The sequence below is a fragment of the Panthera pardus genome, unplaced genomic scaffold (assembly GCF_024362965.1).
Source record: "Panthera pardus isolate Hobbes unplaced genomic scaffold, ASM2436296v1 HiC_scaffold_6, whole genome shotgun sequence".
Classification (NCBI taxonomy): Eukaryota; Metazoa; Chordata; class Mammalia; order Carnivora; family Felidae; genus Panthera; species Panthera pardus.
This window is the reverse complement of record NW_026526991.1, coordinates 118,155,784-118,170,946: the sequence shown is the minus strand read 5'-3', so window position 1 is coordinate 118,170,946 and position 15,163 is coordinate 118,155,784. Positions and strand designations below refer to the sequence as shown.

Here is a 15,163-nt window from a genome sequence, read left to right as displayed (position 1 = left end):
CTTGCAGGTTTGTAGAAAACCAAGTTCACATGTTTCCAAAAAATTAAAAGAGTGGTCTTTCAATTTATCACTACTTGAAGTGGTTTCATTAAATTGCCAAGTGCTTAGATGTCTACGCATATAAACAATTAAGTTCTCTGTGAAATTAATCTAGGATGGGGCAGGTTCCTGACAGGTGGTCAGGATACTTCCACTGAGAGGTGCTCAGACCCGTCTAGATAAGTTCTAATTATTGCTACTGCCCTACCTTGTACATTTTGGGTTTTCTTCTGGAACAACCCTTCTTCCTCATTCACTAATGAATCTTCCTCATCTTCCTCCTTCACTAATGAGCTGCGTGCCCACTGGCAAGTCATGGGTGTATACGTTTGCTGCATTTAATGGCTTTATATGTGAACATATCAGATACAAAACAAAGAAACTAATTCCTCAGCCACCCGACCATCTGAAACCTAGTCTCCTTTCTTGCATTTAGTGGGAATTGTATCAACTGGAAGGTGCCCGAACTCCTAGTGATCGGAACCGTCAGATAACAGGTTTACAGAATACATGCAGATTCACTGTTCTTTCTCCAGAATAAGTTTCAAACACACTCCCGAGGGAGTATGAATGAAACCACCTCCCCCCCCCAGGGATGTCTAGAAAATAGCAAAAGAAACTTGAACGTGTCTTTTATGCAATTTGCATGTATGTCACCCTTGTAATTGGAGAAGAAAAATGAAATATGTGCAAACATAACCAATGATATTGCAATGAGACCGTAAGGGTGACACACAGTAGCTGCAGTTGTAGTGAGCATCGCATAATGCATGGAGACATCGAATCACTGTGTTGTACACCTGAAACTAACGTAACGTTGTGTGTGAGCTATATTCAAATAAAAACATTTTTTAAAAAATAAAGTATGTGAAAAGACCTTAACAGTAACGCGGCTAATCAAGGAAAGACCCCATTACATGAAGTGTGTGCAACGTTCTCACTGAATTTGAAAGCAGTGCTGACATTCTCTGGGACCATAACACCCCTTCCTGATCCCATGCCTGCCGCCTCCCCCCAATCCCCTGGCCGGTTTCCTTTCATCCTTCCTCCCAGTGTTCTAGGGTTTTTCTAGACACCCAAAACATCTTCCTCTGAGTCACTTTCCAGTGTCAATCGAGCAGCCCGTGCTGCCAGCCCGGTTCCCGAATGCCTTTTCCATTCTGCAATCTCGCTCTGTTAGAACGTGCCACTCTGCATCCGTAGGCATTGAAGTCAATGGAATATGGTACGGGAAGAATGCTCGAGATGAAGTGAAAGCTTTGTAAGATGTCCTTCAGTTAGCCTCCTTCAGTTGCTCGAATATATACCTTTATTTATGGACATCCACACTCTCGTATCAACACTTCCAGAACCAACCATTAATGGTGGGATCTTGGACAATTACCTAACCATCTATCTATGCCTCAGTTTCCCTGTTGGTAAGAGAGGGTGATAAGCAAACTTACATGGTAAGGTTTTTATGAAGGCTAAGTGAGTTTATTTAAGTCAAGCACTTAGAACATTACAGATGCTGTAACTACTGTAGATGTTTGATATTATTACTGTCACGGAGAAGAAAATGTGGCAATGTCTCTGTTTATCATATTATTGGCTATTTGTGGCTTCAAAAAGTTATATAACAATTCAGTTATTTTTTATTTAATTTAGTAAACAGATTTAGTCCCCACAATGAGCAAGACCCACTGCTTTGCTCATCATAACAGACCACAAGATTGTATTTTTTATTATTTTAATGTTTATCTTTGAGAGAGAGAGATCACAGGAGCAGGGGAGGGGCAGAGAGAGAGGATCCAAAGCAGGGTCCATGCTAATAGCAGCGAGCCCTGCATGGGGCTTGAGCTCACCAACTGTGAAATCATGACCTGACCCGAAGCCGGAGGCATAACCCACTAAGCCACCCAGACGCCCCAAGATCACAAGATTTTAGACTCCATGAGTACCAGGTTCAATTTCTGCCTCCACAAATTCAGAGCTTCAGAGCCTTCTTTTTCTGTAGTATGTGCATGTGTGAGCATGTGTGTGTGTTTTTACACACACTGAGAGAGTGGCAGAGATGGATCCAGCTGGTCCAGACTGTCCTTTCTTCTGTCATTACTCTACATAATGAAACCGTGTGATTTCTTTCAGCACACGCAGCTGGCACCGCCTGGCCTGCTTTTAATGGATGCCATGCCCAGAAATGATGAAAAGCTTTGGCTCTCACAAATGAGAATGTCCCCCCAAATGAGCTGAATACTCACGATGGAGGTAGAGCAGGAAAGCTGACAAATTGTATTTTTTTTTCTCATTCAGTTAAGCCCTAGTATTTCTCATTGCATGATTCTTTGCTTAATTCAATATTTATATCCTTGAATAGAAATTCTACAAGAGACTTTCCAGTAGTCTCACCATGATCCTGACCTTTCTTTATGCCCTTACTTGGACAATGGTGACACCTATATGTATATATGTGTGTAAAAAGTATAGATATATATTTATTTTGACCAAATGGTTTTGGCCTAACACACCCAACACTGAAAGAAATTGGTCATCTTTGGGGTGCCTGGGTGGCTCAGTCAGTTAGGTGTCCAACTCTCGATTTCAGCTCAGGTCATGATCTCACTGTTTGTGGGTTCGAGCTCCACATCAGGCTCTGCACTGACAGCTCAGAGCCTGGAGCCTGCTGCAGATTCTGTATCTTTCTCTCTCTCTCTCTCTCTCTCTCTCTCTCTTCCCCTCCCCCACTTACCCTCTCCCTCTCTCTCTCTAAAAATAAATAAGCATTAAAAAAATTTTTTTAAGAAGTTACTCATCTTAAAAATAAAAGGAAATGTAGTAACGCAATGCATAATTTTTAAAGAACATTTTAACAGATTTCCACAGTCTAGGCTTCTGGTGTTTCTGGTTATCAACAAAATCATCATTGGGACACCAAAGGACTGGAAAATAATGGTAGGAAATGTCATTACCTGGTAGATTTTTTAAAAGCCTATCAGCAAGTAAGATGTTGCCCTGTACCATTGTTTCTTCCTTCTGATCCCGATACAGGAAGTGAGGTTTCCCTATGCCCAAGAGGAAGAATTCTGTTTGCTTTCTCCCTAACAACAATCCTTTCCAGGGCTGATGAACAAGGCAAAAAAAAAAAAAAATGTAAGCCTAGTCATGCTGAGGCACTCCTGCCCACGAGGTATGAGATGACACCAATTTAGTGTCTTGCAAGGCAAACTTAGCAAGAAGAAAAGGCTTCTAGGTCTTTCAGCAATCTCCTCTTACAGGTGTTGACACGCCCTCACTCATCAAGCAGCCACTGTCCTTCACAATATCCTTTGCTGTTCAAGCTCCCCCAGGGTCCTGCCCCCTAGACCTGCCTTGACAATATTACTGCATGCCCATGGCTTTTTTTTTTTGGTCCCTGCACTGCCCCTACTCCCTTACGTGCCCTCTGACTCCTTCCATTGGGGCCTTTCTACCTATTTGGATAATCTAATTCCAGAGGACCTGATAAGACTTTTCCAGTACTGTAGCATGTCGATGAGGGCAGGCAGGATGTCTGGAAACCTATAGAATCTGCCTAGGAATTCTGTATCTTACTCTGGGTTGACCTGCACATAGGCACTGCTGTCTATGGAGGCCCCAAAGTTGGATCATATAGAAGCACTCACTCTCTACTCTCCCAACCCTTGTATTTTGGCTTCTTTATAAGCAGCAAGATGATGCTGCCAAACCTTGGGTAAGTTCATGCTGCCCCTTTAGTTATGAAGACTCACTATTTTAGAGTCCATACACCATGTTTGTTGAGGATGGGGGGTTACAGGCTTAAGATACTATGAACATGCTTTATGATTCCTCTTCTTCATGTTCTATCACAGAACTACAGAATCCACACCCCTCTTTCTGTGAGTGAGCTCTGAAAACGATTCACACACACACCCACAAAAGAAAGATAAAAAGAAAAGGAGACCATGATGCACACTTTTTTAAAAGTTTTTCTTTAATGTTTATTTATTTTGAGAGAGAGAGAGAGAGTCGGAGAGAGAGGGAGAAAGAGAATCCCAAGCAAGCTCTGTGCTGTAAGCACAAAGCCTGATGTGGAGCTCGAACTCACAAACCGTGAGATCATGACCTGAGCCGAAACCAAGAGTCAGTTTGACTGAAGCCACCCAGGCACCCCATGATGCAAACTTTTCTAACAAATGCTGTAAGTTCTAGTTTTGGTGTTTTCTTTCTTTCTTTCTTTCTTTCTTTCTTTCTTTCTTTCTTCCCTTCTTTTTTTTATTTTTTGGCTATAACAGGATTGTAGTATATAATTTTTAAAGGGAAAAATTGATAGAGGCCAATGAATTTGAATAAAAAGATGGCAAGGGCCTTTTGTTTGCAAAATACAAATAAGAACCCTTTCGAAAACTGTGGCTTAAGTGATGTCAGTTGTCACAAAGCCCCTGGAACTGATGGATTTTATCATGCAGAATGACATTTTAGGCCATTATTGAAATTTATCCTTTCTTATCATGAACATTCTTAGATCATTCCCCAAAGAGTTCTAAAATTTTTCTAAGGAACTTTTGCATCATGCTAAAGTAGCATTTGCTAAACTTAATTGCCTCAGGAAAAAAAATCCACTCTTTTATATCGTTTTGCATAGCAACATCCCAAACACAGCAAACATGATGATGCATGGAAAATAGAAAGAGTCTGGTAGAAATACAGCTATGGAGGGACTGGTCATGGGTTCCCAGAAATCACTTGAGGACTATGTTTCTGCTCTCACACGACAGCTGCCAGGGGCCAGTCTCATCCATAGTTCTTATTTCCCGAAGCTCTTCCTCAGCAGTTCTTACAAACAAAGCTTTATGTTATTCTGAAATCAGGTGAAAAGGAAAAAAAAAATCAATGTTTATTGAAGGGGTAAAAAATCTTTCAGGATGATGTGTACTCCCATAAGGATGGGCTGCATATTTTAGAAGTATAGTAAGTATGCGTTGCTCTGAAACAGTTACCATAGGAACAAAACTTTTTCCCTATTAGATGGAAGAGTAGTCACTGTAGTAAATTTCCACACAAATGTCTGAGCTACATCAATTGAGCATCAGTTGGGAGTCAAATCCAACAGATTGTGGATTTACTAGACTGACGTTAGAGGGAAAGGATACGAACTGTAATATAAGGAAAAATTTTTGCACATCCAATGATCAAACCAGGTTTGATAAACAGACCATCAAAATAGGCACCTTAGTGCCCATCGCTTTTATATTCTGCTCTAATTTCCCAGAAGGACATCGCCCCAACTCTCAGCTGGAAGCTGTGCTAACCAATATCAGAGAGGATTCTTACAGCATGGTTCATAAGAATTTATCCTGAAAAAGAGGGCAAATGTAATAGCACCACGTAAGCAGCTTCATAGGGTTCCGTGAGCAATGGGAAGTGTCCAATGGGGTTACAGTTCTGGATGCTTCCAAAATGAGCTGGATTGGAGTGCAGCTCTGAATGCAAAGACATTTTAGGGTTACCTTAACCTTGATCTTTCTATTTCACATAAGACTACGTGGAGAAATATGCATCTTAAGTTGAAAAGGGTTCTTTTCCTATAAAACAAAAATTCTGAGTGATAAGAAAGCATTGTGACAGTATGTTAAGGTTTTTTTTCTTAATGGTATGTAAAATGATATATCTATGATGATAGATTTAATGAGATATGGGCATGGGAGAAGGATGAATAAGGAAAATCTGATCTTGAGAATACGCAGTAGAAAAGCAGAAGTTCAGGGGCACCTGGGTGGCCGTTGGTTAGGCATCTGACTCTTCAGTTCAGCTCAGATCATGATAACCTGATCTCATGGTTTGTGGGATTGGGCCCCACATCAGGCTCTGCACTGGGATTCTCTCTCTCCCTCTCTCTCTAACCCTTCCCCATGCAGTCTGGCTCTCTCTAAATAAATAAATAAATAAACATTAAAAAAAAGCAGAAGTTCAATATGTGAGGTGGGGGTGGAGTGAAAGATCATACAACGTAAAACCCCCAGAAAAATACTAGTTAGAAAATATAATAATTTTAGATTTAGTTTTCTCTTAAACATTTGAATAAACTATCTAGCACACATGAATTCTGATGTGAGCTGTGAAAGAATCTAACAAATTAAAAGTTTTAAAATCTAACATTTTTCAGAAAATTGATCTCAATGTGTGTATTAAAATGATTGTAATAATAAAGTATCAATCTAAAGACTCATTATAACTGAATTGAATTTACATGACATTTAAAGTCTAAAAATAATCCTCAAATACCAGATGATGAATCAATGCCAGGTTATTACTTAAAATACACTTAAACTTATGAGATAATACTAGAAACATAAGAGTAAATGCTGATAGAATAATGCGTCTTTTACAAAGAGCATATTCTGCTTAAAGCCCTTGGCTTACATTTTACTTTTTTAGAATTCTCCATTTTATTTAAAGTTTTAAAAGCATAAGGGTCAGTTTCCATCAATTTCCTGGCTCATACTAAAGTAATTAGAAATTTTGAACACTTAGAATCTTGGCACATTCTTTATTTTACTTTTTATTTTATAAAATATACTTAGAAGAAAGGGAGTCTTTTAGGCTTTACTACCGTATTTTAATTCTCCAAAGGGTGTGTCAAAGTGATAAAAAAAAAAAAAAACAAAACTTCAGATGCGTTACAAAAGAACTACAGCAGTTTAATGCTATAGTAAGATGGTGATCCAAATTCTAAGATAATGTTATAATTTCAGGCTTAACTCACCCATCTCACTTGTTTATACTACCCATACCCTAGAAGACCCTCAGGTTAGTGCTGGACACCGTCTTACTACGTGGGTGGCACTTGCCTGTCATCTCTATAACTCTGAAGAAAAGCCAGGGAATTTGTTTTAAAGTATTTGTCCAGATGAAGCCACATGTGGCCTCCAGGGTGCTCTGGGCCTGACGCCTAAGCCTGCTGGCTATGCAGAGCCACAGAGCTCATCCAGAAGAAAATTTGATGTCTCCTCAAAGCCAGGAAAGATAAAAGAAACCTGCATTAGTCCAAACCAGCACAGTTCATGTGTGGGAATTGCACAAGATTAGGGTTTGTCCTCTGTATTGGCCTCACAAAAGCCAGGGAATAGAAAGGAGACAGCTGCTAAGTGCCTCTGTTTTGTTGGTTTCCTTGCTTATGAGAAGCTTTGGACAATTACCTTTGTCTTGATTAACTCTATTGGTGAACAGGGGTCCTTGAGCATGTGATAGCAAACTCTGGTGCTTATGGGCACTTAGGTGATACAGCCACATCATTGGAACAGAATTCTATGAAAGATAAGACTTGACAGGCTTTCTGTACCTTACAAAGGTCTGATTCCTCTTAATAGGGATTGAACTTTATGATATACAGATGATAGGCAAGATTCTTGGGCAGACTGGAAAGCTGTTGACCTTGTTATTCCATGGCTAAAGTATTTGGTAAAATTGTCACTTGATCTGTCATAGAGAAGAAATCATCTGCTTATCTACCCCCTCGAAGGGAACTATTTGGATAAACTGAGAATATTACAGTGGGTTGACTGCTCTTTGTTGCTTTTAGCAAGATATAATGGGAGAAAAGAGCTCCGGCAAGGGCCATGCAGTTTGCACAGAGAGATGGAAGTGAACAGAGTTGTGTTAAGGAGAGATTCTTCGAATGCAGCTTGCAATTTAAAATCCAAATGTGTAGCCTTCTAGTGTTTAAAAAAAAACCCAGTAAAGAAAGAGAAAAACACAAAACAAAGGGAGCAGTAGACCCATCACAGCCTCTACCACTGGGAAGATGAAAGATCTCAGATGTTTGCAGCGAATACAGATTAGAAAATTCAACCCTTATCCATGGGCCCTCTTCCATCCAGAATGTACATATAGGCATAGTAAAGGTCAGTAGAACCATAGCTTTCCTGATGGAATCCACAATGTTGTTGGTGTGTGGGCTGATAAAGAAGGACAAGACAACAAAAAAGTTATTCCTGGAGCACCTGGGTGGCTCAGTCCATTAAGCATCGACTCTTGATCTCGGCTCAGGTGATTTAATGCTTACTGAGTTCAAGCCCCAGGTCGGGCTCTGTGCTGATAGCATGGAGCCTGCTTGGGATTCACTGTGCCCGCCCCCCCCCCCTTCTCTAAAATGAATAAATAAACATTAAACAAACAAACAAACAGGAACCTAACGGGTGGGAAGGGCCTAGGGTGGTGTGCCCCTCGAAGGGGAAGGAGGCTCCAGGAGGCCCAGGCTCCCGCAGAGCCAAGACCAGCGTCACAGGAAGTGGGGTGTCTCCGCCCCCTTAATGTCTGAAGCCAGAAGCAAGGGTAGCTGGGGCGCCAGTGGGCGGAGAAAGCGACTGTAAGGAGAGCGCGTCTCCACGGAGGAAGAAAAACAATTGTTTTATGGATACCTCAGCTCTGTTAAGTGTTTAACCGGTTGCTTTAGGAGATACATCCAGCCCCCAAACTTGACTGCTTCATGTAATTTGTCCATTTCATCGCGGTCTAGTTCTAGGGAAAAGCACTTGGATTTCGCTCCTTCATTTCCAACATGGAAGAAACTTGCATCGATTCCCTGGACCCTGAAAAGCTATTACAATGTCCCTATGACAAAAACCACCAGATCAGGGCCTGCAGGTTTCCTTATCATCTTATCAAGTGCAGAAAGAAATAACCTGATGTCGCAAACAAATTGGCCACTTCTCCCTTCAATGCTTGTTGCTCAGGCTGAAATTGGCCACCATATCTCAAACTGTGATGATAAAAGTTGTATTGAACAGGAGGATGTTGTCAACCAAACCAGAAACCTTGGACAAGAGACTCTGGCTGAGAACACATGGCAGTGCCCTCCTTACCATGAGGAGTAGGATAAAAATCTGTGGGAACAGACCAGCACCCCATTTTTCGTGGGCACAGCCAACTACTGTGGCAACAACAGCCCTGCAAGCAACATAGTTAGGGAGTGTAACAGTAACCTGGTTTCAGGCATGCATGTTCCCAAATCTCTGCCATATGTTCTGCCATGTAAAATCAACGGAAATGCACAATAACTGATATCTATCTCATCAAATGCCAGACCCTAGAAGGCTCTTGCTTCCTACTGCTACCAGTGGGTTCTTCATTTTTTTTTTCCCTCCTAATCTCATTGTAGAAAGATTAACTGTCTGTGACTTTAAAAAACAAAAACAAAAACAAAAACCTCTCTTGGCAAGAGTCTTCTGATCCCCACAAACTAACAGAAGAAAAGTGCATATCTGTCAAATTGTCATAATTCTCCTATAGATACATATATGATTGTTTTTATATTATAGATGCATATCTGCATAGAATATTATTTGGAAACTTACACAAGACACTGGTCACAATGGTTTCTTCTGGGGGATTCAGTGGGGGATTCAGTGACTGTGAGAAATAGGTATGTGGGAGACTTACTTTCCCCAACTTCCATTTGGGTAAATCATTGGTCCTTGTATATACATCACTTATTCACACACACACACACACACACACACACACACACACACAGCAAAGTAGAAAATAGTTCGTAATAAAATTACAAGTGCACATACCTTTTGACCTCCTTATTTCTCTCCTGGGAATGATTCCCTGCAAATATAGCCAAATGTGTGGAATGATATATGTTCAAAGTCATTCACTGCAGTGCTGCTTTTAATAGCAAATATTGAAAACAACTTAAGTGAAATATTAAATGTCTGTCAATAGAGCCCTGATAAAACAAATTATACAGACCCATACAATTTAATACCACACATCCACAAAAAAGAAATGAAAAACATTATGTATTGATAAAAAATGAGCTCTACAATATTACTAACTGAAGAGGGTAAGTATTTCATCCTCTCCTTTGAGGTAACAAAATGAAAGGAATATATATATATATATATATATATATATATATATATATATATTTATTTATTTATACATATATACACATATGTCTATATGTATGTACAGTTATGTCTTATGTATACATATACATACATATATTCACTTCTCTTTATAAAATATTTCTGAAAGGTACATAAAAATTGATAACATTGGCTGTTTCAGGAAAAGAGAATTTGGTGGCAGAGGTTCATGGGTGGGATAGATAGTTTTTACTCCAAAAGAATTCCATAGAGGGGTGCCTGGGTGTGTCAGTCAGTTGGGTGTCCGACTTTGGCTCAGGTCATGAGCTCATGGTTCGTGAGTTCAAACCCCACATCGGGCCCTGTGCTGACACCTCAGAGCCTGGATCCTGCTTCAGATTCTGTGTCTCTTTCTCTCTCTGCCCCTCACCCACTCACACTCTTTCTCTGTCTTTCAAAAATAAATAAACATTGGAAAAATTAAAAAAAAGAATTCCATAGATAGTAACATTTCCATATCAATAACAACATTTAGGTAAGTGTATATGCTTGCTTCATAGACTACATTTGAGTGCCTAAATTTAAGGCATTTAAAAAGTCTATGTGTGTGTGTGTGTTTGCATATGTGTGGATATATATCATATATATATATGAAATATATGTATCATATATATATCACCCATCCATCCTCATTTCTTTATATAGGCAGCATCCTGTGGAATAATAAGTCTGATTCTAAAGGCCATATCTGCATATGCAACTTAAAAAAATTAATATGCTCATGGCTTTTTTACACCAATCTTGTTAAAAGTATGCTCAGTTTCTAGGGATAATTAGCATTAACTTAGTCTGTTGCTAATTTCAGTTATTTCTCACCAAGTACATTATGAAGAAAAAATGCTGCCACCTTTGATGTCACTCACCAATGAATGAATCAATCAATCTTTTATCATGAAGACAAAATTCCTCTTTTTAAAATTTTTTTGCCACATTGTTCTAAGAGCACAGAGTCGGTGATACAGTCAAAGAGAATGTTCTTTTCTAATGGGAACCACTCTTTCTAGTTAATAGGACCTACTCCATTTCTTTTAAAAATTTTCTCCTTCTGTCCCTGTTCCCCTCCCTCCTTCTTTTTGTTCTCCCCTCCTTTCCTTCTTTCTTGCTGCACTAGTGTCCTAGAGAGACCATCTATTTAAAATCCTTAGAGGAATGAACACCCTGTGGTTGAAAACCTCAAATGACTATTATTAAGAAAGCTTACATCTAAAAAGACCAAAAAACTAGTGAGAGTTTTGCTTTACTTAACACTCTTTCCAGTATGGCAAATGGCAGATTGGGCTGATAAGTGTTGTTGCAAATCATTGGCTCTGGGTCTTCTAGTGCTTTTTTGTGTCCTGACAAATTTAGAGACCAAACTTCTGCTTAAGCTAAATTGAAAACGGTCATTTACTTTTTTTTTAATCGTCATGTATTTTTAGAATGACAGACCATTAGAACCAGAGGGAGGGTTGAACAAAATCTACTTCAGTTTCATTGCTTTACAGATGAGAAGACTAAGGTTGAGGGACACTAAGTGATTTCCCAAAGATTGCATAACTTACTGTCAGAGCCAAACTTGATTTTTTTTTTCACCATAACACATCTCAGTCAGGAAGAAACAAACCTTCCAGAAAAATTATCTTGCCCTTTTTTTGTCCCTTCTATGCTTGTCTTCTGCTTGGAATCACCAGTGTTTATGAACAAATCATATTCTATGGGTTCCTAGGAATGTGGAAATGAGAGAAGTTAGATTGCCCTCTTGAGAGTTGATTATGATATTAACTAGCATTGGCCTTCTTACCTACTGAAAAATTTCCTTGAGCTGTTGGAAAGTATCCTTTGCTTTGGTGGTCAAACTATTAATGTGGGCTGTATTAATAGACATGTAAGTCACCTGCTAATGTTGTGACATTGGCCAATGACATTAACATATCTAGAGAGATAAAAGGACTTTAGCATAAGAGCTTGAACTGCAAATATTAAAGAGGAAGAGAGGAGCCAATGTAGGAGTTGACCAGTATCCTGCTCAGAGCAGAGGAGAGGGAAGCCTCTCAGCTGGGATGTTGAGAATTTCATTCCCATTGTCAAGGCTCTCCCTTACTAAAAGGGTGCTCCTTTTTTGAATTTTCTTGGCTTCCTGGTTTTCTTCTAACCTCACAGGCCACTCATTCTGTCTTCTACTTGCTCCTTCCTGCTCTCCCATCTGACTTCTACATGGTAGAGTCATTGACATGTATTTGTCTTCTCACTCAATACTTTGTCCCAGGGTGATTTCATTCATGCTGATGAATCCCCAGATTTATAGTTCTGTCCCAGATCTCTTTTCTGACTCAAATTATCTATCTATCTATCTATCTATCTATCTATCTATCTATCTATCTATCTCATCTATCTCCAACTAGATGTCACAGGATTGTCACAAATACATGTGTAAAATTCTGTCTATCATCACCATTGTCATCATTTATCTCCAACTAGAAATCACAAGATTGTCATAAATACAAGAGGTCTAAAATTGTATTCATGATCTCTTTACCTATCCTCCCCAATCCGGTTCACCTTTGCATTTCCCCAATTCAGAAAATGGCACCTCCACTGACTGGCTGCTAAAACCATAAATTTGGTGGTCGTCCTTGAAATCTCCCTCTTCCACCTCTTTCAACCCATCACAAAGTTATATTTTTATTTGTTATATATTTCTTTGAAGCCAACAGCTACACTTTGTCTTCACTACCACAGCACTGATTTTATACCACAATTTTCTTTACCTGCAGGATTAGGATAATCTCCTAGTCTCCCTCATTCATTCATTCATTCATTCATTCATTCTACTTTAATCCATGTAGCAAGTGATCATTTAAAAATGGACTGGATCATGCCACTTCCCTGCTTAGAACACACTAATGCCCATCACTTCCCTCTTCATCTTCAGCTTGAATCTTTCTCCCTTCTCTGTACACTCCAGCTCCAATGGCTGCCTTCCTCCTAAGGGTTGAGGGTTTCCTGCCCCAGATTCTTTACACATTTTATTCTCTCTGCTTGGAATTCTTTTCCTCCCACAACCTTTCTCTTCCCCACCTCTCCCAACTTCTATTAATTCTTCAGACTATTTTTAAGTGTCATAGACACAGAAAGTAGAATGGCAGTTGTCAGGGGGTGGGGGGAAGGGACTGAATGGGGAGTTCTTCTTTAATGGCTATAGAGTTTGTTTCATAAGATGACAATATTAATGGAGAAGGATGATGGTGATGGTTGTACAACATATTGAAGGTACTTAATACAACTGAACTGTATGCTTCAAAATGGTTAAGATGATGAATTTTGTTATGTGTTTGATTACAGTAAAAAAAATGATTTTCAGATGACAACTCAGACTCATGTACCTTTTCATTCATGTGTATCAGTCTCTGAGGTCCTGAGAACAGTGAACCTGTGGGCCCTCAGACTTGGGGTCAGGCCCTGGGTCACATTAATTCACTAATAAATATAACCCATGAGGCTTTGTTAGAGATAGCCTTGCAAACCTTTTTCCTTAGTGATGCTTGGCAGCCTTATGATTTAAGCTTATCTTTTTGAGGGGGAATATCTGTGCTGAGTAATTCAGGAAGTATTGCCAAATTTTTGCCAGTTATTAAAGATAGCAGTTTCCAAATACAGTTATCATCTGCATGAGCCACTAAAGAGATTAGCCAGACTAGGCTAATTTCAGGACTTCTAAAATGTTCAGTTAGGTCCTTCCCAGCAACTGGATTTTATAAGCTTGGGAAGTGCTATTGACAGTATACTAATGGACCCAGAACCAATTGGACAGAAGTACTACAGAATTGAAGGATTCTTAATAATAAATCTTAGCAATAAATGTATTATCCTTCTACATGCCAGGGACTATGTTTTTATACACGTATTGTTTCATTCTGTTCTCATCACAACTCCGCAAAGCATGGCTATGGGTTATCGACCCCATCGTACAGATTAGGAAAACGTATCTTTTTCTTTAAGTTTATTTATTTATTTTGAGAGAGAAGGGGAGATGGGAAGAGAGAGGAGGAGAGAGAGAATCCCATGCAGGCTCCACATTGTCAGTGCGAAGCCCAGCACAGGGCCCCATCTCATGAACTGTGAGATCATGACCTGAGCTGAGATCAAGAGTTGGGTGCTCAACTCTCTGAGCCACCCAGGTGCCCCAGGAAAACATAGCTTAAAAAGATTTTAGCACAGTTAGTAAGCGTTGAGCTGGGATGTGAACCTGAATCCACCCAACTCCAATGCTTAAGTTCATAAGCACTACATGAAATTGCCTTCCCCTGACTTGATCATGCAGCAAGCTGCTGTTGTATTAACTGCTTTGTTTAGTAATCCCTATCTTCTAAGTCTGATTTTTGTCATGATAATTAATAATACCAAAGGGTCATTAATATATATGCTTGGGCATCATTAATTTATTCAACAAAGACTTTTCTGAGCACCTTCTATCTACCAGTTATTATGTAGATTCTAAGGAATGCAGATGATGAGATACAGTCCCTTCTCCCCCAGAAGCTTGCCGTTTTGTGGGAAGCAGCAGATAACCACATATGCACAATACGATATGAGCAATGCTAGAATAGGAGGACAGAGTCTGAGGCATCAAAAAGGGATGGCACAGAAATGTAATGTGATCCAACTCTTGAAGAGCAGAGAACTTCCAGGCGGATAGGCAGGAAGAGAAACAAAAGGGTAGAGAAAAACACTGTGCAAAATTTTGGGAGGCTTCTATACTTCAATATTAAAGGAACGCCTGTCACAGTGGGGTGGGGGTAGCATTTCAAGGAGCCAATTGGAAGAAATCACAGGCAAGGGGCCAGACCATATCAGATGTTTATTCTATTCAGAGCTCTTTTGAATAGGAATAGAAACCAAGTCAAACTAGCTGCAGGCATGAAGTTTGACCTTTTAGGCTCCAGTGCCTTCTCCCAAATGCCTGTGGTCTTGTGTCTCTTAATTCACGTTCTCAAGAAAGAGAATCTGATCAGTCACTGACCAAACGCCTGAGTCAGGTGTCTGTCCCTCCCCTGCCTGGTAGGATGACCCAGGTGTGTGTGTGTGTGTGTGTGTGTGTGTGTGTGTGTGTGTGTGTGTGTGTGTTTGGATGTGGATATGGGAAGCTTGCACTGGAGGTTTTCAAGTTTGGGATCCCATGGTAGGGTGGTTTAGGATAATGTCTCAGGAACAACGGATAGGAAGTTTTCCCT

General features: G+C 39.9%; 1 pseudogene; it reads left to right on the top strand.

The window, feature by feature from the left end:
• Positions 1 to 8,473: 8,473 nt before the first annotated feature.
• LOC109256878 (gametocyte-specific factor 1-like) lies at positions 8,474 to 9,074 on the top strand (annotated as a pseudogene).
• Positions 9,075 to 15,163: the final 6,089 nt, after the last annotated feature.